The sequence below is a fragment of the Heterocephalus glaber genome, unplaced genomic scaffold (assembly GCF_053883595.1).
Source record: "Heterocephalus glaber isolate CG9 unplaced genomic scaffold, H.glaber_assembly_v1.0 deba00001765, whole genome shotgun sequence".
NCBI lineage: Eukaryota > Metazoa > Chordata > Mammalia > Rodentia > Bathyergidae > Heterocephalus > Heterocephalus glaber.
The window spans coordinates 484187-509063 of record NW_028258462.1 but is presented as its reverse complement, the minus strand read 5'-3'; the positions used below and the strand labels follow the sequence as shown (position 1 = coordinate 509063).

The 24877-nt window shown below is 46.8% G+C and overlaps 1 pseudogene; it reads left to right on the top strand.

Moving 5' to 3' along the window:
* The first annotated feature begins 20022 nt into the window (after positions 1–20022).
* LOC101709198 (exportin-7 pseudogene) lies at positions 20023–23397 on the top strand (annotated as a pseudogene).
* The last annotated feature ends 1480 nt before the right edge of the window (positions 23398–24877 follow it).

Below are 24877 nucleotides of genomic sequence, written 5' to 3'. Positions count from 1 at the left end.
TGAGAAAGGAAAAAAGTGGAAACGGGATCTTTGCAAGTGGGCAGGGGTGGAGGGGGTGAAGGGAGGGCAGGGGAAGGGGAAAAAAATAAGAACCAAGAGACTCATGTAACGGTACAAAATCCCAATGATGAATGTAACTGTATTGTATACCTAAAATGTACCAGTAAAGTTAATGGTAGAGGAAAAAATAAACAAGGAGGGCAGCAGGCCTGTGGTGAGCAGTGAGGAGACACTTGCAGTTGGGACGCCTGAGGGTGACAGAAAGGACCCTCAGCAGGTCCCAGAGAAGGGCCCTGTCAGGGGAGCTCTCTGGGAGGGGCACCAGAGGAAATTCACCTCAAAGCCTTGTCATCTCTTTGTCCTCCGTGATCTGGTCCAGAAAGCAATGGTTTGCCTGGACATTTTAGTTTTGCAGCCGAGCCTAACAATTAAATTGAGACAGACGGATCAACTGTGGAAAAGCGCAGACATTTTTGCATAGCTGTTGTACATGACATGCTAACACTTGAAAAGAAAGGAGGGCGCATTTAAGGATGCCAAAGACTTTGATGGCCAGAACTTTCTTCTCCTCTTTGCTGCCAGTGGGCCCCCAGAGGCAGGGGCCTAGGGCTGAGGGGCTGCGGGGGCTGCAAGGGCTGTGGGCACCGCGTCCCCACCCTGGGCCCCGCGGCTGGGCCGGAGGGGGTTGGGGCGCAGGTCTCGGGCAGCAGGAGCAACTGCAGGGCTGGTGGTGCCTGGGCTTCTCCCGCCTTGCTCCGGCCACTGCTGGCTCTCTTGCTGGGGCACTCGGTGGCGGCTGGTGGCAGCTGCGCTTTTGCTGGGGGCCGTGCTGCGCTCGCAGGGCGGCTAGAGCTCAGGCTGTACCGGCTCTTCTCTGGGACAGACCTTGGTTGGCCCGCCGCCCCCCGGGTCTTTCCCCAGCCCAGTAGAAGGCAGGCTGGTGAGATCGGAGAGCCAGAGCACTGAGGCCTGAGGGAGCTCAGCTGCAGGGCCTGGTGCATAGTAACCAGACCTCTTGCCCTTCGTACCTCAGCGGGTCTCCTCCCCCACCGCCCATAGCACCTACAGAGAGGCTGAAAACAAAGAAAAGCAACAAGCTGCCAATGGTCTCAACCAGCCAGCTGCTCCCCTAGGCTACCTGCATCCCCACAACTCCCGGTGTCGCCCCTGCCCCCCTAATGCTCCTTCCCAAGATGGCACACAGACCAAGGCAGGTGAGGCACCAGCTGAGACCAAGGCTCCAGCTGCCCTGCAGAGCAGTGCCCAGCGACCCCGGCTCCCCGGGCCCCGTCACCCCCAGCAGGGTGACCTAAAGAATTAGTAACCGTTCAAAAATAAAGCAAACCTTACCAACGCCGAAGAGACATCTAAGCGATAATGTGGGAGACTGGCTAAGATTTGGACATTAGAATGTTTACCGCTATTCTTTGAGAAACTAACGACTGCAAGGGGAAGTGGTCAGAAAATATTTCTAGCCAGCTGCCAGGCCGGGAATGCCTGCACAGGATATAGGAGAGCATCCTCCCCAGTTCCAGCTACCACTAGATTTACAGGTTTTTCCTGTTCTGGCAATTGAAAGAAGAAATAGTAATACTACAAGGGGAGGACCCCAACCAAAGAAATCTGAAAATGTTGTGTGCTAAATGCTTTCTTCCCCTTTTTTGTTCATTTCGGATGCTGATGCTAAACTTCTAAGTGGCACGATTTTTAAAAAAATGTTTCGCCCTTATTTATTTTTAGGATGGGGTGAGGACACTTTTGCTTTCTTCTGGGGCTCTCTTTGGAAACATGCAGTAAAAAATTGCTCAACAAGAGGACCGGGGATTTAGCTCAGTGGTTTCGCTGCCTGCTGCGCAAGCGCAAGGACCCGAGTTCGATCCCCGGTACCAAAGAAAAAGAAAACGTCTCACCTTCAAAGGACAAAGAAAAGAGATGAGGGCTGAACATTCACACACTGACTGTGACAAGAACTGTGAGTTGTGAAAAGGAGCTGTGAGGGTGCCCGGAAAACACAAGATAAAGTAACCTATACACAATTCCTCGACTATAAATTCTGCTCATTCATGACACCAAAGCCATTTTCTTTCCAGTGTAGGGAGAGCAACCGTCACCTGGAATTTCGTAGGTTACTCTTACTAAACAGAGGGAAAGTCAGGACGATCTTTTTGTACCTTCTCTTCTTCAAAGGCTTTAAAATGCAAATGGTCCGTTTGCCAGTTTGGCATACCTTGGGGGAGCATCGTCCGAACTCCTCCAGGAGGAGAAAGAGAAAGGCAGGGAGCAGCCAGTACCGAGGATAACAGAGACCACAAGGAGGACAGCAGCCCTCATTCCCTTCATCCCGTGGATTAGTACAGCACACTGTCCATTCCCCGAGACCAGCGCTCTGCTCCACAGGCCGGAACCCTCTAAAGAGAAATGCAACCAAGGGTGCAAGACATCCAAAATAATGGAGTACACGAAGAAAGAGCAGTGTTTGCCTGCTGGCCTGATGACCTCTAAGTCTCCATCCCCCCTCTGTGCTGCCTCTCTAGAGGGAAGGGCTCTGCTCTGAAGCAGGTCACCGGTGCCCCCCGCCCGCCCCCCAGAGTCCTTCTGCAACCAGAGACACTGGCAAAGGAAAATCGCAAGGCGCAGCTGAAAGGGGACTCTGAGCAGAACTGCCAGGCCCCGGAACACTCTGCCTCTGGACGCACCCGAAACACACATCCACCCACAGACACCGGTTCCCGGAGGCGTCAGGGAAGGGAATCAGGACACCAGAAGAGCCAAGTCTGGAAAATGTGCCCTGTCCTCAAAGGCCTCCAGAATCCCCCAGTCCTGGAAGTCAGTTCTTCTCCCGCCTGCTGTCACAAGAAGACGCGGTAGGGGGAGCCCCGTTCGCTCCCTCAGGCCGTGACCCTGTGGACCAAAGCTGGAAACCCCAGCAGCATCAGACAGAGGAAGCATATCAAGTCCATGCCCACCTACAGTGATGCCAAAATTTAAAGTTTTACTTAAAAATATATTCTGTTAAGAGATGTTCCTTCCATCAGGAACCCAAACCATTTTTGAGGCTCTTCTCCGTGGCTTAGGAAGTCTCTCTTCTCAGCAGCTGTGCTGCTCCATCCTGCAGGTGTCAGTAGAGCAATTCCAAAGCCACTCTGCCCTCTCACCTGGTCACAGAGCCAAACCTTACCTCTGTAGCACTGGACGGTCTCTATGGGAGCTGAGGACCGACTGCTAGTGCAGCCTGGACCAGGGCTTCGCTCAGCAGCCACGGCTTCCACTGGAAACTCGGTGACTTCCGTGCTGTCTCTGAGGCAAAGGCTCTTCCAAAGGCAGACCTGTTCCCAGCCCACCATTTGTGATCTCAGTACCAACCTGCCTTCGTTCGGCATCGCCTCGGGGCCCAGAAGAAAGGGGCCGCGTCACAGGGACCTGAGGACAGCCCTTCAGCAGAATCCGCACTCTACCCCTTTCGAGCCCACGAGAGAAAGGGACACTTCACACTCCAGGGTTTCTTCCATGCCATGGGCGTGGGAGAAAAGGTGCCTGGGTGTCGTGTGTGGCAAGTGTGGGGAGAAGGCCCAGGCCAACACACACCTCCCCAAGTGTGCCCGGTACCCTTCCTCCCACTTTCCCCAGGTGAACCTGCTCCTTGTTACCAGATAATGTAGCATGGGTGCCCTGGGGACCGTGACCTTGAGGCTTCAGTACAAACTGGCTTTCCAAATTCGCGATCAATTGAGCCTCAGCACTGCTGAGAAGACAGCAGACCCTGACGTAGCAGCTGGAAGTTTAAGTCCAGGGTACCAGCAGTGTGATCACCATGCATTTTGCTGTTCCGGGAATACTCAACACAGCCCCAGAGGGGTGTGTGACCTATGCTTTTTACCAAGGGGGAAGACACGGAAACGTGTCCAAAAGCCAGAGCGCCTAGGGAGCAGGGCCAGGATTTGAAACCCATCATGTCAGTAACTCCATAGCTGTCACCGTGCTGCCTCTCGGTGGAAGCCAAAGGCAAGAACACGCAGGACAGATACGGGGAAATCTGTCCTCAGAGGGAAACCAATCAGACACAACAGACAAAGATTCCCCTCTTTACCAAACTCTACCCAGACACCTCTGAACATTCTTCCCTACATCTTAACCTTGACCCACAGAAACTATAGATTCTCAAACGAATGATTTTATCGGTGCTTCTTAGAAGCCTTCACCATTCAGGTAGTTTCTAAAAATTCATGGCCACGTCCCTAGGATAATCTTAGCTCCAATTTAATGTGCCTGTCTCTCAAACTCCAGGCAGAATTTGCTATGTGTTCTGACCAACAGCTGAGGCTATGGCCCTCTCTGAGAGTACCGACTGCAAAGGGCTCACAGGGTAGATGTCCCCTATCTCTTAGAGATGCACGTGTCTCCTGAGATTGAGGAGTGCCTTCTGCAGGACATGAAGTCCCTTCCTTTGAAAGGCAATCACCAGGAGGCGAAGGGCCTCTTCTTGCCAGCTCTCTATGGGAGGATGAAATCCATACCTTCCACTTAGCAGACAAAACTGCCTGATCCCATTAATACTCTCAAGCCATTTCTCTGTTCCTACTGGGACCCCAACCAGTAGCTCCACGCATGAAACAACATCATCAATATTTTGTTCTCGGGTGGAGTGGTCCATTTTGGCTACAGGTTTCTTGCGTGAATCCTGAAGCGTTCATAATAACTTGTACCTTGTTAAAGAGTTGGCTAAAGAAAAAGGAACAAGAGGGAAGAACTGACGGTAAATGTGACCCATGAAGGCTAAAATGGTCACTATCTGGCTCTTTCTATTACAAGTTTTGAGTTAAATAGACCGAGGGATATAAAGGAAAAGGAATAAACAGGAGTTTATTCATTGATTTGCATTTCATCAGGGGTCAGGGATTTAGCTCAGTGGTTCCGCCGCCTGCCTTGCAAGCGCAAGGACCCGAGTTCAAACCCCGGTACAAAAGAAAAAAAGAATAGAAGCTAATGATTTGCATCTCACCATATCAATGTACAGGGCTCACCTGTATCAGAGTACATCATGAAATCAGCAGATGCCTGCATGTCTGCTTAGAGTCACTTCTGATGAATGTGATGGCCAGAAATTCAGGCTGAGACAGCGATAAGGATGAGAACCACCCGTACAATAGCCACTGGCTGCATGTAGCTACTGAGGGCTTAAAATGCAGCTCAACAGGCAGAGGAAATACATTTGAATCCACCTTAACTCTAAGTGACATTTTTCATTTCGTTTTAAGTAAGCTGCCATCAAATGACGACTTGTGGCTCCTTGCTACCACATTAGTGCAAATGCAAAGCACACAGGTGGAAGAGCAGGATCCATTTCTGGCCATTTGGTTGTAGCACCTAGAGGTATCCAGAGACCCAGAGGGGAAAGGAGGCTGCCCACGACCCTTCTTGGTACACTCTTTCCCATGAAAGAGAGAAGGGCAGGGAGCTCTTGGACCTTCTCCCCGAGAAGGGGAGACTCGGCTGGGCGGGGAGAGCATTTTTAGATGGGTTCGCCTGATGCCCTGGAAGTTAACAGGCATCACCTTAACTACTCTGTCATGAATTCCCTTGCTCTTCACATTCGTCCCTGGGGAAAAGAGTATGAGGAAGGGGCATACTGTCTGGACATACTATCTCTCTAAAAATGGAAGCAACTCCCCACACCCCTCAGTCATTTCAGTTCCAAATTCCTCATTCTCGGGGAAAACACATATCCGACTCATTCATTCACTCACTCACTCCTTCCCTCATGCCTGCTGACTCTCAGTCGAAAAGAAATGTGACACGTACCCCTTCCCCAGGAATCCCAGCATGTGTCTGTGTGTTAATATATGCTGGGGCGAACATGCACAGTGGAGAGCAGTGTGTGTCACAGCCCACTGCGAAACTCACTCCTTAGCACAAGAGATGAGAGACTAGGAGAAAGGACTTTTAAATTCGCTTCCCTGAGGAGCACACTAGGCAGGAGGTGAGATGCTGTAGCTTGGGCCTCTCTCAATTAAATGGCCAAAAAAGACCTGTAGAGGCCTGCATCAAGAGCTCCACGAAACTCCCATGACAGTCCTGTGTTCCACCTCCTAGTTGACATACCTATAGGCAAGACTTACTGCCACAGTTCTGTTCTCTTTTTCCATGGAGAGAGATTGTAATGAGTACAAGACCAAAGTTTCCTTCGAAGGATAAAAATTATTTTAAACCTCCCAGGGACTGAATCTACAGCACCTGGCTTGGACTGATTAGGAGTTTCCTGAGTGTCCATACCATGTCAATATGTACTGCCATCTTCATGAAATGGTCCGAAGAAACATTTGTTATGCAGCGGTATCAGATCAACTACTAAGTTTGGTGGAGGTGGGGTAGGGGGTCGAGCTTTAATGTTGCTGTGGGTTTCCCATATCCCAACCCCCCAGTACACAAAACCCTGGTGTTTCCGTCACAGAAGTTAAAATGCTACCTGAGCTTACGGTTCCATTCCATGCAAGAGTCACGTTATCATTGATTATACTTTTAGTCATCAATAATCAACTATGCATGTGGGGGGTCTCCAATGTATAAAAGCCTTATTCAAACGCAAATAGTTTACAAAATCAGAGACTAGCTAGGCAATCACATCTCTGAGGAAATAAAACGAGAGTTGCTCAAGAAAAGTCAACAGCTCTTTGGCCAAAGACACTTACTGAAATAAAACCCAGGAGATTAAAGGCAGCAGGTAATCATTCACTTTTGCCATTTATTTTCAGAATACAAATGTGGTGGAACAAACCCCGTTTCAGTGCTAGTGAGGTGAACAGAGGAAACCAAGTTGTCTGGGCAGGGGAGGGTGTCACAGAGCAAACAGAAGTCCAGGAGGTCTCCCTGAAGTGGTGCCTGCATGCGGGCCCATGAGACAGAGACTGCTGCTCTCCACCTCAGAACATAAACACAGCACACATGCATTAGATACGGGCTTTTTTTTTCTTTTTCTTTTTTTTTTTTTTTTTTGCAGTGCTGGAGATCAAACCTAAGACCTGATGCCTGCAAAGCATGTACGCCATCACTGAGCTACATCCCCAGCTGACATGATCCTTTATGTCGAATTATAAAATCCCTTTTGTGCACCCGTGAATGCAGGTACTGAGTGGAAAAAAAGAAGGGACCAGAAGTACGACACAGGAGATGGCAGTGAAGTAGCCACATCAGTCAGGAAACATCCACATACGGTACATTCTGGAAGGAAGCATTTTGGGAACTCTACCGAGGTATCACTGCAGGACCAGCTTATAAAAGCTATGACTTTGAAAAAGTAGACAGATCTGAGGGATTCGGAGGAGGATATTTCTGAAGGAAAGAGTCCATTAATTGATAAGCATGGGAAAAAAGGCTTTCTCCAGAAGTCCTTGGAGATATGTGAGGTGAGGCACAGAAAATACTGGAAAATCTTTCAGCTGACATTAATGGCAGGCTTTTCTTGCCAAGAGAAAAAGCCTAGAAATGTATACCGTGCCTTCTTTCCAAACCAGCAACCAGGAAATTGAACATACTTGGGAAACACAAAGAGAGCAAAGGCAGCAACGTAAGAATATTCTCAGCAGTTTCTAAGCCCGTTTCTGTATTGGCGTATGGAAAGCGGAGGAACAAGACGGATAACTAGGTGAGAGGTTCTGATGAGAAAATTCGACAGGATAACCATGAGGCCCCTCCTGCCTCAAGCTGAGACTCCACCTCATCTTCTCACAGCCTCAAGCTGAGACTCCACCTCATCTTCTCACAGCCTCAAGGCTGTAGCTCTGCACTGGAAGCCTCAGTTCTGCACTGCGGTGCCCACCCTACCTTGTCCTAGACAGTGCCGCAAGGTGGCCCAGGTACAAGGCCGTCACCCTAGGAGAGAAACACTGGGCACAGGTGTCAGCCCACCAAGCCACAGAGCCATCAAGCCTAGATACAGGGAAAGTGACAACTATGGCCAGTGGGTCTGTGCCATTTGAAAGGAGACTAGGAAGGTGAGGCTGCCAGGCTGGACACCTTACTCCAGAGGCTTCTGGACACCCAGGTTCAAGGGCTCACCAGCATCTGCATTTCAGCCGTGTCGCCTACACAGTACAGGATCCAGTGGGACTTAGTTCTTCCCACCAATGTGCAGAGAATGGAAAGCAGAAGCTTGCAGGCAGCTGATCAGAAAATGCTTGAGGAAACGGCAACTACATTTCCTTTCACTGACTCAGAGTGCTCTCGCTTCCTGGCTCCACTGCTCTGGGTCCTGAGAACCTTCCCGCTCAGCACAAAAGCCTGACAAGGGGATATCACACAATTCTTCAGCTGTCCTGTCAGATTCTGCAGTGGGCTCCAGGTTGTCTTAGTCACTTTTCTTCTCACCAAGACACAACACCTGACACCCTGACACCAGCAACTTAAAGGATGAAAAGTCTATTTGGGCGCACGCTTACAGTCCATGGTAAGCTGGCTCTGAGGCAGGAAGGCATGGTAGAGGGGCACAGTGGGGGAGAAGATGCCCACGTCACTGTGGCGGGGAAGCAGAGTCACGGGAGGACATGGGAAGGGAGCCATAAACTTCCAGACGTGCCACAGTGGCCCACTTACTCTGACCGGGCCCCACATCAGGACAGCAGATCAGTTATAATGTCCCTACAGTCCAGTCGCCTTTCAAAGGAGATTTTAGGGGGGCAACCAGTCATACACCATAACAACAGCTGGCACAGCTACTGAAGAGACACTGCCTCCTGGTGAAAGCTAAGGCAACGGCACACAGTGCACCTACAGGGAAACCTGAACTCAGGGGCAAGCAAACCAGATACATCTGTCTAACATTCTTTCCCCGACCTTCTAGCCAAAAACGTCTGAGCCTTGTTTATTGTGTCTTAACCTTGATCTACAAACGGTACACTCTCAACACGAATGATTTTATCCACCTTCACCTCCACCTGTTAAGTCTTCAACACCGAGACAGTTTCTAAGAGTTCAAACACACTTCCCTGGGATGATCCTTACCTGCCCTGTAAAGGGCTTGTCTGACTCAGCCCAAGGTAGAATGTGTTCTAGCCAACACCTAAGGGCGTGGCCCCGATCAGCGATCAGCCTTTCTGACGGCACTGACTGCAAAGGGCTTACTAGGACGAATGGTGTCCCTTCAAGATATATGCATCTCCTGAGATTGAGGAGGGCCTTTCTGGAGGTCCTGAAAGCCACTCTATCGAAAGGTAATCACCCAAAAGTGCAGGATGATTTTTGTCCCTGTCACCAAGAGAAGACGGAATCCTAACTTCGCTAAATGCCAGTTACCAGGCAAGGCCACTGAACTGCATCAGGACAGACCAGCTTTGGGTGCTTTTCACTTTTCTCACCTTACAGGGCCCTCACACAGGACCTCCCCAGTCCTGCATTTTCCCCTTATTTTACTTTAAAATATTTTCTCTGTGCTGCAGTTGGAACCCAGAACACCATGTGTACTAAGTGATCGCTGTATCACTGAGCTACGCCCTCAGTCTGTTTCTCCTTTCAAATTGCACAATCTCCTCTGTACAATCAAAATTGAGCCCAGTTTTTAGAGAAGCCTCTCCTCTACTGCAAGAGCTTATCTCAGGATGTATTGCCCAAGATGCACGCAAAAGCTCCATTTCACAAACCATGCGAGAGTCTAGATGTTTCAGGGACATGTCATTCATGGCGTTCTCCACGCGTCCCTCCTGTTTTCATACCTACTGCTTTGTTCCTAGGTGCTATGAGGGAAGGATTATTCAAGGAGTGTTTCAGGGAAATCACCAGCCCCAGCATGACATGAAATTGCATTGGGAAGGCCCCTGGGAAGAAACCTAGCCACTTCCCTGGTACATGTAGCCCAAGCTTTACCAGCTGGGAAGATGGACAGATGAAGGCTTAGGTACACAGCAAAGGCCTACAGTTTCTCGAAGGCCTGCAGCCATGACTAGGGTTCTAAACTCAAGAAAACAAAAGCTTCCTAGGAATGAGGACTGGCCAGCAATGAACTTCCAGTGAACGATGTCCTTTGTGTAAGCCACCGAATCAGCTGCACACTTTCTGTGGAATCAGACTGACACCGAATATGATATGACCAAGCAGGAATGATTCATGTCAAGATGTGGGCAGAGGGACTGGTGGTCATGGTAACACAGCTAGCCGATTATCAAGTACTGATCAGTCGGCCAGGTTTCCCAGCATGGTGCACGGTGATAGGAGGATAGAGTGAGATAAAAGGTGACATATGCACAGAGATTCCACTTGGAAAGAGTGTGTGGGAATAGAATCATGAGCATTTCCTTTTCATGCTCCCCTCCAGCAAAAGAGAGAGGTGCAGGACCTGTAACAGCAAATCCAGAGAGACAGGATCCGCATCCCACAGCAGATACAGATTCTCAGTCCTCAACATACGTGCATAGGAATACATCTTTCATCCCAGACACTGTATGTTAAGAATATACTATTCTTTTGTGCATATGTTTTTGAATTTTATTACATACTGTTTAAATGCAGAATGCATGCATTCTGACCTCATTAACATTTTCCTCTTGGAATAACCATGTGAAATTCAAAAATTCCCATCAATCCCCTATGCCTCAAATCTTGATTCCATCATCTTCATTCAAGAAATGATGCTAGTACCCAGCTCCTAACAATGTGTGACAGTTAAGTGAATAAACATATGCAGTATGCTAGGAACATATCCAGTATGCTGGGCACATAGAGTGAACTCACTAAGTGTCATTCTGTAGGAAGGCACAGCACATGTCTCATGCTCTTTACATACAATGAATTTTCCCCATAAGAAAGTCACTTGGGATGCAAAGGCAGGAGGGGTTGCAGGAGATGGGCAGGGCATTATTAGTGCAATGACACACAGTCAGTTATAAGGACAGTAATGGATAGCTTGGCTGTGATAGAGCTCTCCTCGTTTGCAGACTATGAAGGGCATTCACGGCTTGCTGGACATTCAGGGTTGCTTTGAGGTAGTGTAAGGGTTCTTCCTTCCCACAATCTTTTCCAGACTCGCTGTATTCAAAAACAACAGAACCACCCTATTAGAATGGGACTATGGTTCCAAGTCCGCACATCTATTGGAACTGGTGTGGAATACGTGGAATGATAGAGCAGCACTGCCCAACCCTGTATTTACTCGGCATGACCGCTAAGAGCACGTGAAACGTGTACAGGAGCTGAAGTCTGCATTTTCCTGAGTTCAGTTTAACCAAAAGAGGCCAGTGGTTACCAGGTGGGAAAGCACTGTTCCAGAGCATATATGGATGGGATCGAACATTCTCTGCATTGCCAACCTGGATGCACAGTTTGATGTGCATGGAATCTTTCTGGGAAATGAGTCCATACATTTTGGAAGACTCTCAAACCTTAACATCAGTGAGTATGGATTCTTTTTTTTTTTTTTTTTTTGCACTTTATTAATTTCTTTTACTGGTACATTGTAGGTATACAACGCAATTACATTTCTCATTGGAAACTGGGCCTTTACATAATGCATCTTGGTTCTTATTTTTTCCCCATTCCTGGCCCTCCCTTCACCCCCTCCACCCTTCCCTATTTACAAAGACTTTATTTCCATTTTTTCCATTTCTCATCATTTTTCCTTTCCCTTCTTTCCTTTCCCCTGCCCCTCCCACTACCCCTACCCCTTTGGACCTTTTCTTCCTAGTTTGCATTATCGATGATTCATTGTAATCATTGGTACATTTTAGGTATACAATATAATGACATTCATCATTGGAAATCTGCACCTTTACATAGTCTCTCTTGGTTCTTATTTTTCACCCTTGCCCAGCCCTCCCTTCAACCCCTCCATTCCTCCCTATTTACAAAGATTTTGTTCCTATTTTTCCATTTTCTCATATTGATCCCATTCCCTTCTATCCTTTCCCCTAGCCCTCCCATTTCCTTCCCCTTTGCCCCTTTTCTTCCTATTTCACATTACCTATTATACATTTTAGTCCTTTTTACACTTTCAGTTTCTCACACCAGAGAAACTATTCAGTATTTATACATGTGTGTCCTATTTATTTCACTTAAGAGTATGGCCTCAATGTGCATCCACTTAGCTATAAATGTGAGTATGGATTCTTGTCACCACTAGTGTGACTCCCTTCTCATGCCTGGCTATCCCTGCAGTATGCAGCTCTCTCTCATTGATTTGAGAGAGAAACAAACTGGAACGTAAGATCTTAAGCTCAAATCAGATGGTAAATTGCTGGAAAGTGCCATGGTAGTGCCCTGCGCAGTGAGATCCAGGCCTCTGTACTGTGCAGTCAGGATCCCACGCTGTACAGGTTGACACTGACTGTGAGGTATCCAGCCAGCTTTTCAGGCAGCTCCAGTACACTGAAGCAGCCAGGCCTGGGAAAGCCTTCAGCAGACTGTAATTTTGCTCTCAGTGCCTGGAACCAAAGATTCACTCTATGGAACAAACCCTGGAGCTGCTCTTGCAGGAGCAATTCTTTGTTATGCTGCCAAAAGGGACAGATGTGGGGGAGCCCACAGGGCCCAGAGAGCAAAGACATTTTGCAGTGACCGAAAACTTACAGAGAAAGTGGACTCTGAGGGCACCACGTGAGAAAAGTGGATGGGATCTTTGTCATTAAACCGAAGTGGGCAATGAGACTACTAATCTAGACCAGGTGTTTTCTCCCTATTTCACTGTGTAAGCACAAGCCTCCTCCACAGTTCTCTGCGTTTGTTTCTTGTGCTGCAATCGGTAGGGTATATAATTCAGTGGTTCTCAAATGGATCTGAATGTATTCAACATTCTGTAATACAAATACCATAATATCTAACTTATAACTATGAAAGGAAATTCATACATAACACAAAATACCTATGTACATAACCAAAATCCACAGTAATGTGCAGAAGGTCTAAGGTCATTTGTGACCACAAGTTGTGTGAATGGCCCCCATGAGTTCATAACGTTTTTAACCTAGGTAAATAGTTAATAAAAAAATAACAAAAAGAAAAAGGAGAAGAACTGACAACAAAGGAGGTAGGTAGAAGTTAGGTAGAACTCGTGAAGACATTGGTATAGGAAAAGACTTTATGAACAAAACCTCAGCGGAACGGGAACTTGCACAAAGAATCAACAACTGGGATCTCATTAAAAAGCTTCTGCACTGCAAGAGAAACCACCAACAGAGCTAAGAGACAACCCACAATGAGGGAAAAAAGTGTTCAGCAACTGTACCTTAGACAAAGGACTATTATCTAGAATATATAAAGAACTGAAAAAAATCAGACCCCACAAATTCAAAGACCCCATTCAAAAATGGGCATCTGAAATGAACAGACATTTCTCAAAGAAGGAAAAGCAGCAAATTAATATATGAAATAAATGTTCAACATCACTGGTTATTCAAGAGATGCAGATGAATACAACACTGAGATTCCACCTCACCCCAGAAAGAATGGCTGTTATAAAGAACTCATTGAATAACAAATGCTGGCGGGGGTGTGGGGAGAAAGGAACCCTTCTCCATTGTTGGTGGGAGTGCAGATTGGTGCAACCACTGTGGAAATCAGTATGGAGATACCTCAAAGGACTAGGCTTAGAGGTCCCATTTGACCCAGCTATACCCTTGCTGGGTATCTTCACAAAAGAATTAAATGAATCATACCACAGCGATATATGTGCACCCATGTTTATAGCAGCACAGTTTGTAATAGCTAAAGCTTGGAAACAACCCAAGTGCCCATCAACTGGAGACTGGATAAAGAAGATGTGGCTTTTTTTGTAAAATGGAGTACTACTCAGCCATAAAGAATGAGAATCTAGAGACATTTATAGCTAAATGGATGCACATTGAGGCCATACTCTTAAGTGAAATAAATAGGGCACACGTGTAAATACCGGATAGTTTCTCTAGTGTGAGAAACTGAAAGTGCAAATAAGGAGACACACGGATGAAATGGCCTAATAACATATTTCTCGGATTGTGTTTCCATCGCGTGTCATATGACTGTATCGAAATTTAAATTAGCGAGAAGCTTGGCTTATGCGGAGTCTGCTAGCTAACTGGAGTTTTTTTCCCAGACCACTATTTGTTCCCTGTTGGTTTAGGGGATCTTCCTGAAATAAATCACATCCTCTGGTGTCTTGTTGGTACTTGAGATGTTTTTTTAAGTTATATGGAAAAATGTTTAAGTGCTTTTCAGTTTTGTTCTGGTTGAGTTCTACTGTATTTAAATATTACTGTAGTTTTTTCCCCCTTGCACTGTTCTTCTTTGAATGGTTTTCGGTTCTGTATGTGTGTGTGTGTTTGATGATAAAGTTATTTTTAATTTAAAAAATAACAAAAAGAAAAAGGAGAACTGACAACAAATGAGGGCAAAAAATCTAAAATACATATTCTAGAGCCCTTCTCAGAAAAAGTTTGCCACATTTGCATCCACTAGACTCCAGGAGATATATATATAAAGGAAATGGAACAAAGCTGAGTGCACTGTTGACTTCAAAATTCCCGTACGCCTGTTTGCACTTCCACCACCTGAAGACATCATGACATCAATAAATGCCTGGATCTCTGCTTAGAGTCCCTCTGTGTGAATGTGCTTAAGACAGGGATGATGGGAAGAAGCGCTGTCACTATGGCCACTAGCTGTATGTAGCTAATGAGTGAGTGAAAAGGGGATTCCAGAGGCAGAGAAACTATGTTACGAGTCCAACTCAAGTTTAAGTAATAGTCTTCATTTCACTGTAAGTTGCATTAAATGGCCACACGTGGCTAGAGGCTACTACCTAAGACAGAACAGCTATAGAGAAAAATTGAAACAGAATGTGGTCCAATTCTGTTCCTTTGGTTTTGGCACCAACAGGAGAGAGAAATGTGCCCACGGCCCGATGTTAAAATTTCTTTTCCAAGAAAGAAAAAATGTCAAAATGTTCCTATAAGTTTCCTTCAAGTAGCAGACAGTTCGCTGGGGTGGGAAAAACAGCATATTTATAGATGGGTTCACCTGATGCCCTTATAGTCATAAGACATCACTCTCACTTATTCAATTATAAGGGCACTTTATCTTCACTTTAATCCCCAGCACAATGGGAATGCTGAAATAGTATATAGTCATGCTCATGAAAGGCCCTCTAATAATGGAAGCAATTCCCTACATCCTTCAGTGATTCCCAGTAGCAAATTCCTTTTTCTGGTGGAAAAGGCACCACCTGCTCACTCACTCCCTCATGCCTGCTGCTCCTCAGATGGAAATCCCTGTGAGATATACCACGCTCTCCTGCCAAATCCCAACAGTGCACTGTGCTCATCTACTCTGGGCTAAGCATGCTTGGTGGATGGCAGTATCTCCCAGGCTACTGGGCTACTCATTCCTCAACAGGAGAGATCACAGGGCTGTAAGGAAAATTCTAGTGGCTGTGGGGCGTGAGGAGAAGGGAGTAACTGAGTTCTCTGTGCTGAGAAATCCTCAGGCAGGAAGTGAGACCCTGCGGCTTGGGCCCTTCTAGACTAAGTGGTCCAAACAGACTGACTGACACCTGCACCCCAGATCTCCATGACATCCCAGTGGCACACCTCCCTCCAGCTACTTAGCTGACACTGTTACTGGCAGGACGGTGACCCATTGTCTTTTTCTCTTTCTGTGGGAGAAAACTTTAGTGAGTACAAAATGGAAGTTTCCTTAGAGCAAAAAACTTATTTTAAATTTCCCACGGTGTGTTCCTCCGGCATATCCTACCAAAAATGTTCATTAATAAAATGTTGAAATCATTCTCACCTATACAGAGAATATGTATCAACAGGTATTAATTGGAAACATGATAATACAGAACATAATTGATATTTTAAAACACACATGATGTGAAAAATTAGTTAACACTGCATCACCTCCTTTATTTTGTTCCCTTCAAAGACGGGTAGTGTGGTATAATACAGTTATGTCTAACAATCAAGGGACCAAGGTTTTATTCTGGTGACAGGATGAAATAAATACAGGACTCTTGCCTCTACTTTCGTTCTCCTGTCCTCTGATCTAGTGTTCTGCTGAGCCTTGCTGTTCTCTCCACCTCTGCCATCTTCACACTGATCAGGAGATTCCTGAGTGGCCAAGCCATTTACAAAGATGCATTGGAATCTTCCTGAAGTGGCCTAAAGAAACCATTCCTATGTCAAGATGTATGATCACCTGCTACCTTTCTTCATTTGAGAAGGGTAGAACTTTAATTCCTGTATGAGAATCCCAAACCCTGCCAACAACCCCCTGATGGCGACAGCACAAAATACAGAACTCCAAGTTTGAACCCAGGTCATGGTTTAATGGCCATGGATGAGTTACATAGTCATTGAGTACTTGTTTACTCGTTGTTAATATTCCAATAGGCACGTGGACGTGTCTCCAACAAATTTTATTCACAGAACACAAATAATTTACAAAACCCAAGACCAGAAGTCCAAATATAATTAGTAGACAATGAAATGACATTGGTTTAAGATAAGTCAATAGCTGGTTGGCTAAAGACAATCAGTGCAAAACAAAAAGCAATATAATACAAAAAGCCCAGGAGATTGCAGCCAATTAGAGAAATGGAAGTGTGTCGGTTTTTTTTTTTTTTTTCAAATTTCCAATGTAGTAGGACAACATTCAATAATAATGTTGTGAAAAGATGAAACCAGGTAGTTCTGGACAGGGAAAGGGGTCCTAGAAAACCCAGAGAGACCCAGAAATGTCTGAGTGAAGAGGGGCCAGCAGAAGGCTCCCCTAGCCTGACAATGCTGCTTCCACCCACAGGACACAAATAGCTTGCACAGGCATTTGACATGACTGCCTGTGTGCAATTAACAGATCTTTGGTGAAAATCCAAGGCAGACAGGTAAAACCATACACAGCAGAAGTATCGCAGCGGAAGCAAACTTGACACATTAAGAAGAAGACTTCTAAGTATGGTGCATTCTGGAAGAGAGCCTGTGGGAGATGAGGGAATCCATACATAGAGGTCAAGCTTATGAAAGCTTATGAGGCTGAGAATGAGGCGCAACAACTGAGCCTTTTGTAAGAACTCTTTTCGGGAAGAAATACTAGGGAAATTGCGAAACAAAAACCACCTTATCCAAAGTTTTAATAATATGGGGCTGAAGTACAGAATACAGAATATGCTGGAAAATTTGGAGCCGACATCAACAAGGTTCTCCCTACCAAGAAAAAGGAATGGAAGTGTATACCAAGGCTTCTTGTAAAAGCAAGAATCATAAAGCTGAACCTGTTTGGAAAACAGAAGCCAAAAGGCAGGAAGTGATCTAGATTCTCAACACTTCCTCACATTTTTCCATAGTGGAACATGAAATGCTGAGGAAGAAGTGGAACAACTACCAAACAGGCTTCCTGAAAATAACTTGACAGGAAAACCATCGGGCCTTGTCTCCGTCCAACTGCAACTCCATTTCCCCTATCAGAGCCTCAGTGGCTGTGTATGGCACAGGAGGCCTCAATCCCTCACTGCTGAATCCACCAGGCCCTGTTGAAGCAGGACTGAAAGAAAAACAAGCCTTGGGCAGTGCCCCTTGGGGCCACTGCTCCAGCCCCTGCAGTAGCTGTAACTCCTTATTCTGCTACAGAGAAGGTAATAGAGTCCAGTGACCACCTGACTTTGCAGGAATCTGCCTTCCTGCAAGGCTGGCCTTTTGCCTTGGTACTAACAGGGCCAACAGTTACATTCCTATAAATGAAGTCTTTACAACCTTTAAGGATCTGTGTCCCTTCAAAAAATACAGATGAGATTGGCATCTGTCCCATAAGCAAAGTTCATGATGCCCAGTTCTCACAAGATTCATAAGAAATAAAACTCTCAGTGTGGAAGACCAGACTCTCTTGTTTGTTTGTTTGGTTGGTTTTTTGCGCTTCTGTATGGCTAGGCCACACCCTCAGGTTGACATCACTACAAAAACCACTCCCCTTTGATTACATGTATAAAAACTGAAATTTTTCTTTGTTCAATTGCTCAGCCTCAGGACAGAAGTCCACTGGGCCAGTGATCACCTGGGTAAATCCTCCTGATCGCCTATTGGTTTCTCTTGTCCCTTGGAACTCTGCAGCACTGCACTTGGGAATGCAGCAAGGTGTCCCCAAGGCAATGCAGTCGGCACCTGGGAGCACCCAAGACAAGCAGACCTAAACACACCACACCTCCAAGGCTTCCTTCCAGCCGAGACACAGGGACAGTGACTTCTATGGCCTGCATGTCTGTGCCCTTTAAGCAACGGGACAAGGAGGGTGAGTCTGCCAGCCAGGGTGCCTGACATGCAAGGTTCCTGGACACCTAGGCTCACCTGCTCTAGGGCATGAGGATCCCAACAACTTCAGTTCATCTTTAGTCAGAAAGAAACCTGAAAGACTTATTTCTGCCCATCACTGTGCGGAGCACCAACAGCAGAAGCATGCAGGAAGATGACAGTGACAGGCGTGAAGAAAACGCCAACTGATATAAGACAGAGGGTGCAGTAACCTGGCTGGGAAAATAGGCGGGACCTGTCAACTACAAGTTCCTAGGACAGTGCCAAATAAGTCCCAGGACCCCAAAAATGGAGTCTTGTGGGCTCCCACAAGACCTGGATGGCATAAAAGAGACAAGATACCAAGAGGAGCCTTCCATCCTGAGTTCTCACAGTAGCCCACGCTGCATCTCCCAGACACAAGGCACACTTCATTTTTGTTCTTTATTCTTTTCTCTCCTTGTTTGGCCCAAGTTCAATCTGAAGAGCTGCTTCTGCCCATAGCCCTTCACCCCTCACTTTTCCAATAAACTTTTGTCACTGGTTTTGGCTTGTGTCATCCAACTCTTTGTTCAAAGCAAGAAGGACCTAGAATACTGTTAATCGTTGAGCTTTTTCTACAGGAACTACCTGACGACAATTTGGCAAAGTCCGCTAGGAAGTAACATTTTGGTGTGGACAGCCAAAAAAACAAAACAAAAAAAATTTTGCCCTGGTCAGCTAGGAGAATAAAGCTCAGGTCATGGAGACCCAGGGAAGGCCCACGTTGGGCACAATTTTTATTTCTCTCTGTGCAGCTTTCTTCTCTCTTTTCTCTCAATCTCTCCCCTAACCCAAGACTTGGGGGAGTCTCCTCAAGGCATGAGAGCGGGGCTTCCTGGCATGGCTGCGGGGATCAGGGTTGAGAATGTAGGCTTGTTTGTCTTTCCAGCCACTTGGCTTCACTTTGCAGGTATGCCTTGTGGTCCACGTGTTTGTCTGTTGTACAGTAGACCAAATTTGCCTGCTCTCCACTTACTCAAGTTTGTCAATTGATTTTTCTCAGTTTGTGCTTTGGTAGGGAGTGCTGCCATGTTTCACTGCCACATGGTCAGCAGCCATATTGCCTTGTCATATGACCAACCACCATCTTTTCTTTTTGGGTGACTTCACATACATTTTACATGGGTGTGTGTCATAGGTAGCTGCCATTGTTTTTTTTTTTTTCCTCTATCTCTTTTTCTTTTTTTAAATAACTCACCCTATGAGCTAAGCCTCTCATTTTAAACAGCATATGGGCTTGTAAGAACAAGGAAGGAAACTTTTTCTTCCCACACAAAAAGGAAATCTGTGTATTATGAGTTTAAGAGGTCATGCAGCCTGTCAGTGCAAAACCTTTGGGGGGCCAAGGTGCCACCAGAAGACCTGGCTGGCCTCTGGCAAATGTGGGTGTACATGTCGGGTTGATGCGGGTCCAACGGAAACACCAGAGGCCTGTTACCAACATGGTGGGGTGTGACCATCTTACTCCTGGGGTTGGAGGGAGTAGGTGTGAACCAAGAGAAAAAAAAAAAAAAAAAAAGCAAAAGCCTTGTCCTTCAAAAATGCCCAAGGCTTTTGGCTGAAATCAAGCACCTCAGCCACTTCAAGAGCCTGCCCAAGGCCATTGCCACCTGGCTTCTGTGCTTCCCTGTTTAAAAGCATATGAAGAGGGGCAGAGGTGGAGGCCGCTGCAGAGGCTGTGGTGGTGGCTGCAGCTAAGGTGCATGCTGTTGGGCGAGAGGGGGCCAGAGAGGACCATGAACGGAGCAAAATGGTGGATCATGTGCAGAGCCTGGCCCCGCTAGAGAACTTGTGAAAACAGCTGTGTGAAACAACAGATACCACCACTCGACTGCAGGCAGAGAAAACCCTGGTGGAATTCATCAACAGCCCTGACTGCCTCAGCATGTGCCAGCTGCTCCTCCAGAGAGGAAGTTCATCTTACTCCCAGTTCCTGGAAGCTACATGCCTTGCCGAGCTTATATCACCCACAAACAACCCCTTAGCCTTGGAACAACAAATAGATATTCAAAATCATGTACTCAACTACCTTGCCAAACAGCCAAAGTTGGCTACTTTCGTGCCACAAGCACTTATTCAGTTCTATGCCAGAATCACAAAACTGGGCTGGTTTGACTGTCAGAAGGATGAATATGTCTTCAGAAATGCAATCACAGACTTCATGAGGTTGGTACAGGACAGTATTGAATCAATATTCAATTGGCATCATTGGCAGCACAATTTTATCTCAGCTAACCCATGAAATTAATCAAGCAGACATAGGAAAAGATCCTTTAACCAGGCATAGGAAAACAGCTTCTTCTCTCCACAATTCTTCACTATTGGATGTCTTCAGGGTTTCCTGAAATTGACTAAAACAAGCTTCAGGACAGAATCTGAACTTGAATGAAGAAAGTCAGTGTGGCTTGCTCATGCAGCTGCTCAAATTCATCCATAGCTGCCTGGACTTTGGTTTCAGTCGCACCTCCACTGATGAGTCCTCAGATGACTTCTGAACTATACAGATTCCCACCAGCCAGCGATCACCATTCTTGGATTCTTTATCTCTGCAGCTCTTCTTCGACCTGTATCATACGATCCGTCCTTCATTCTCACCTCTGGTATTATCCTGCTTAGTACAGATTGCCTCGGTTAGATGAGCCCCGTTTAACAATGCTGAGAGAGCCAAGATTCTCTCTCGTCTTGTCAATGGTGTTAAATGAAAACTGGAAAATCCACAGAGTTTATGAGACCCCACCAATTACCATGAGTTTTGCGAACTAGTGTCCTGATGGAAGAGTAACTGCCAACTGGGAGAGTTGGTTAAGATGGAAAACTACCCTGAGGTCATCCGATTAAGAGCCAACTTCACAGTGACCAGCCTACAGCACTGGGAATTTGCTACCAACAGTGTGTACTATCTCCTGAGCCTGTGCCAGTGGCTGGCAGCCTCTGTGCCATCTGTCAAAGCCACAGAACCCCACATGCTGGAAACACATACTCCTCATGTCACCAAAGCCTACATCACATCCCGGTTGGAATCTGTGCACATCATACTGAGAGATGGCCTGGAAGACCCCCCTGGAGAACACAGGTCTGATCCAGCAGCATTGGGACCAGCTGTCCACCATCGGGCTTTTCCAGTATGAGACGACCTGTACACACCTGTGCAGTTGTTTGACCAGTCGGCTCAGTCCTACCAGGAGCCGCTACAGAGTGCCAGTGCCAGGCCGATGGACATCACAGTACAGGAGGGCCCACTGACCTGGCTGGTGGCCATCATTTGAGTCATGATCGGTGGGTGGGTTTTGTTTCCCAGCACTGATGAGCAGGACAGTCTGCATGGCGGGTGCTCCAGCTCATGAACCTAACAGATTCCTGCTTAGCTTGCGTGGGTAAGGAAAAGCTCGAATTGGCCATGCTGAGCACTTTTTTTTTTTTTTTTTTTTTGGTACTGAGGATGGAACTCGGGACCTTGTGCTTGTGAGGCAGGCGGGGGCCCCACTGAGCTAAATCCCCAGCCCCGTGCTGACCTTTTTTGAGCAGTTTTGTAAGATCTACATTGGGGACCAGGTGCAGAAATCCTGGAAGCTCTACAGGCGACTCTCAGAAGTTCTGGGCTTGAATGATGAGAACATAGTCCTAAACGTCTTCATAGGAAAAACCACCACCAACTTGAAGCATTGAGGCCCCTGTGAACCACTCACCTCCAAGACACCACAGCTTCTCAAAGACCTCTCCATTGTGTTCAGGGGTGTAAGGAAGCTAGTGATGCTCAGTGTGGTACAGTTTGTGCTGAACGGTCACATCAGCGAGAGCTTTTCAGTTGTGGGTGTTAACAATCAGAACCACCTGACAGACATGTGGTGTAGGACTACCTTCTACACAGCACTTGGGCATCTCCTCAAGGTGGATTTAGGAGAAGATGAAGATCAATATGAACAGTTCATGCTGCCGCTCACACTAGCATTTGAGGCTGTGGTCCAGATGTTCAGCACTAACACTTTCAATGAGCAAGAAGCGGCAAAGTGAATTCTACTTGGCCTAGGGAGAGACCTGAGAGGGACAGCTTTTGCCTTCAATGCCAAGACCAGCTTCATGATGCTATTTGAATGGATATACCCATCCTACATGGCAGTTCTCCAGGAGCAATTGAGCTCTGGCACCATGATCTGGCCTGCACCACACCTATGCTCAAGCTGATGCCTGAACTAGTTCATAACAGATCTTAGTGCCTCCAGTTTGATGTTTCTTAACCCAATGGCATCTCACTCTTCTAAGAGACCAGCAAAATGATCACTATGCGTGGCAATGGCATCCTGACACTAGGAGAGGTCCCGAAGAAGCGGGCCTATGCTCTGAGACTCAAAGGCATCTCCATCTGCTTCTTCATGTGGAAGGCTGCCCTCAGGGGAAGTGATGTCAATTTCGGACTCTTGAGCCTTTATGGAGACCACACCCTGGACAATGCTCTGCAGACCTCCATCAAGCTGCTCCTCTCCATTCCCCACAGTGACCTCCTGGACTACCCCAAGCCCAGCCAGTCTTACTGATCATTACTGGAAGTCTTGACCCAGGACCATATGAACTTTATCAGAAGTCTGGAACCTTATGTCATCATGTATATTCTCTCTTCCATTTCTGAAGGACTTGCTACACTTGACACCATGGCAAGCACAGGCTGCTGCTCCTGCCTGGAGCACACTGTGACATACCTCCTCAAGCAGCTTTCAGGAAGCACCAGAAAGAGAACCATGCCCCTGAAGCAGGAGACTGACCCCTTTCTGCACAGCATGCACTAGCACCCAGAGTGGATCCAGAAGATGCTGTCCGTGGTGCTGAATACGATCCTCTTTGACGACAGTAGGAACCAGTAGTGGTCTATGTCGAGCCCCTCCTCAGCTTGATCGCACTTAATGAAAAGTATTTTTCTGACCTAAGGAACAGCATCATCAACAGCCACCCTCTAGAGAAGCAGCAGGCCATGCATCTGTGCTTTGAAAACCTGATGGAAGGCACGGAGCACAATCTCCTCACGAAAAACAGAGACAGATGGACAGAGAACCCGTCAGCATTCCTTCCAGAAGTCAAGGACTCGAAATAGGATTCCACTTACACTGTGAATAGCAGTGACATGATGAGCTGACACCTCCTTGGACTCCACCTGTACAGAGCAGCGACCGTTTGCTGTGGCCCAGAGGGGCGAAAAATTGCAAGGGAGAGGACCTGGCTGATCTGGCTCTTTCCTCCAGGTTGTGGGAAAATGGCAACGGCCATCTGGCTACTTGCCCAGGGAATAGGAGTGTGCCTGTGTGCACGACCTAGGGGCAGGGCACAGCTGGTTCCTGGGGGACTGGGTGGGAAGGGTGGTGGGATGAGACAGAGACACAAAGATCTGAGACTCCAGCCCCTTCCTCCGGGGGCCACCCAGGGGTTTGGGGAAGAACGCCTAGTGTCCTGATACAAACTGCCTTGTACAAATGTGTTCAGCTTTTTATAACATTTTGAACAAGGTTTATATTGACTCAAAAATGCAGATAAAGTAAAGGCTGATGCCTAATGCCTGAAGAGAACAACATTTAGCACTGCAAAGCTAAAGTAACTGTGAGTATATAAAAACAGCCATCCCAGTTCTTAGTACTTTTTCCACTCAAATCAATGCAAGATGATTTCCCACATGGTTTTACTCTGGTTAAATAGAGTCATCAAGGGGCTTGAAATATCAGCAGTGTCATCAAGTTGGGCCATCAGGGGTTCAACTACTTGGGTAAAAGAACTTTGCTCCGGAAAGTTCTGCCATCCCCTCATGGGAGTTTGGACTAGTCAAGGCCAACAGGGGGCCCAGCTTCTTTTCCCTAAGGAGTTAATGAATCCCTCATGTGGAGGCAGAAGCCCTCAGGCATCTTGTGGACTTTAGATCCCTTCCTTAAGTGTGGGACTCCTCCTTTAAGGAGTACAGGCCTAGCTGTCTCCCTCTACCCATAAGTGCCAAGATAAGCAGAGGGGAAACCTGTTTGATCTCATCACCACACAGATTCCACTGACTTCCCCACGAGGCAGTATCCTTTATAAATGGAACAGGTTTAAACCAAGAACAGCTAATTTACTATTGTAACATGGTCTGAATTCAATATGAACTGGGAAGTGGCAAAATATGGGCACAGCATTGTACTTTAAAATATGAGACTACTGTCCAGGTCTAGCATTTCTGCTTGGAACATAAAAGGTGGAGTGAAATGCTTTATATTCAGACTTTTGTGATTCTGTTTCACAGGAAATGCTCAAGAGTGAAGAGGAAGAAACTGTTCTGGAACCATTTGTTCTCTCAGGGGGATGTGGGTCTCTCCGACCTGCCTGAGGGAGGGTCCTGGGAGGTCTCTTCCACCTTCTCCTTTCCACCCTGAGGCCAATAAATCAGGCCCCTCATTCAGATGCAAATGTCCAACTAAACAAGGAACTATTAGGACAGCTGTCAGAAGACACTAGGAAGTTTGCAGATGGGTTCCCAACTTTGACCCTTGCTTTTGACTTATCATGGCAAGGTGTCCAATTCATCTTGACCACTGGCTGTACCTTAGATGAAAGACAAAACTCCTACAAAGGCTAAGAGCTATGCAGATGAACAA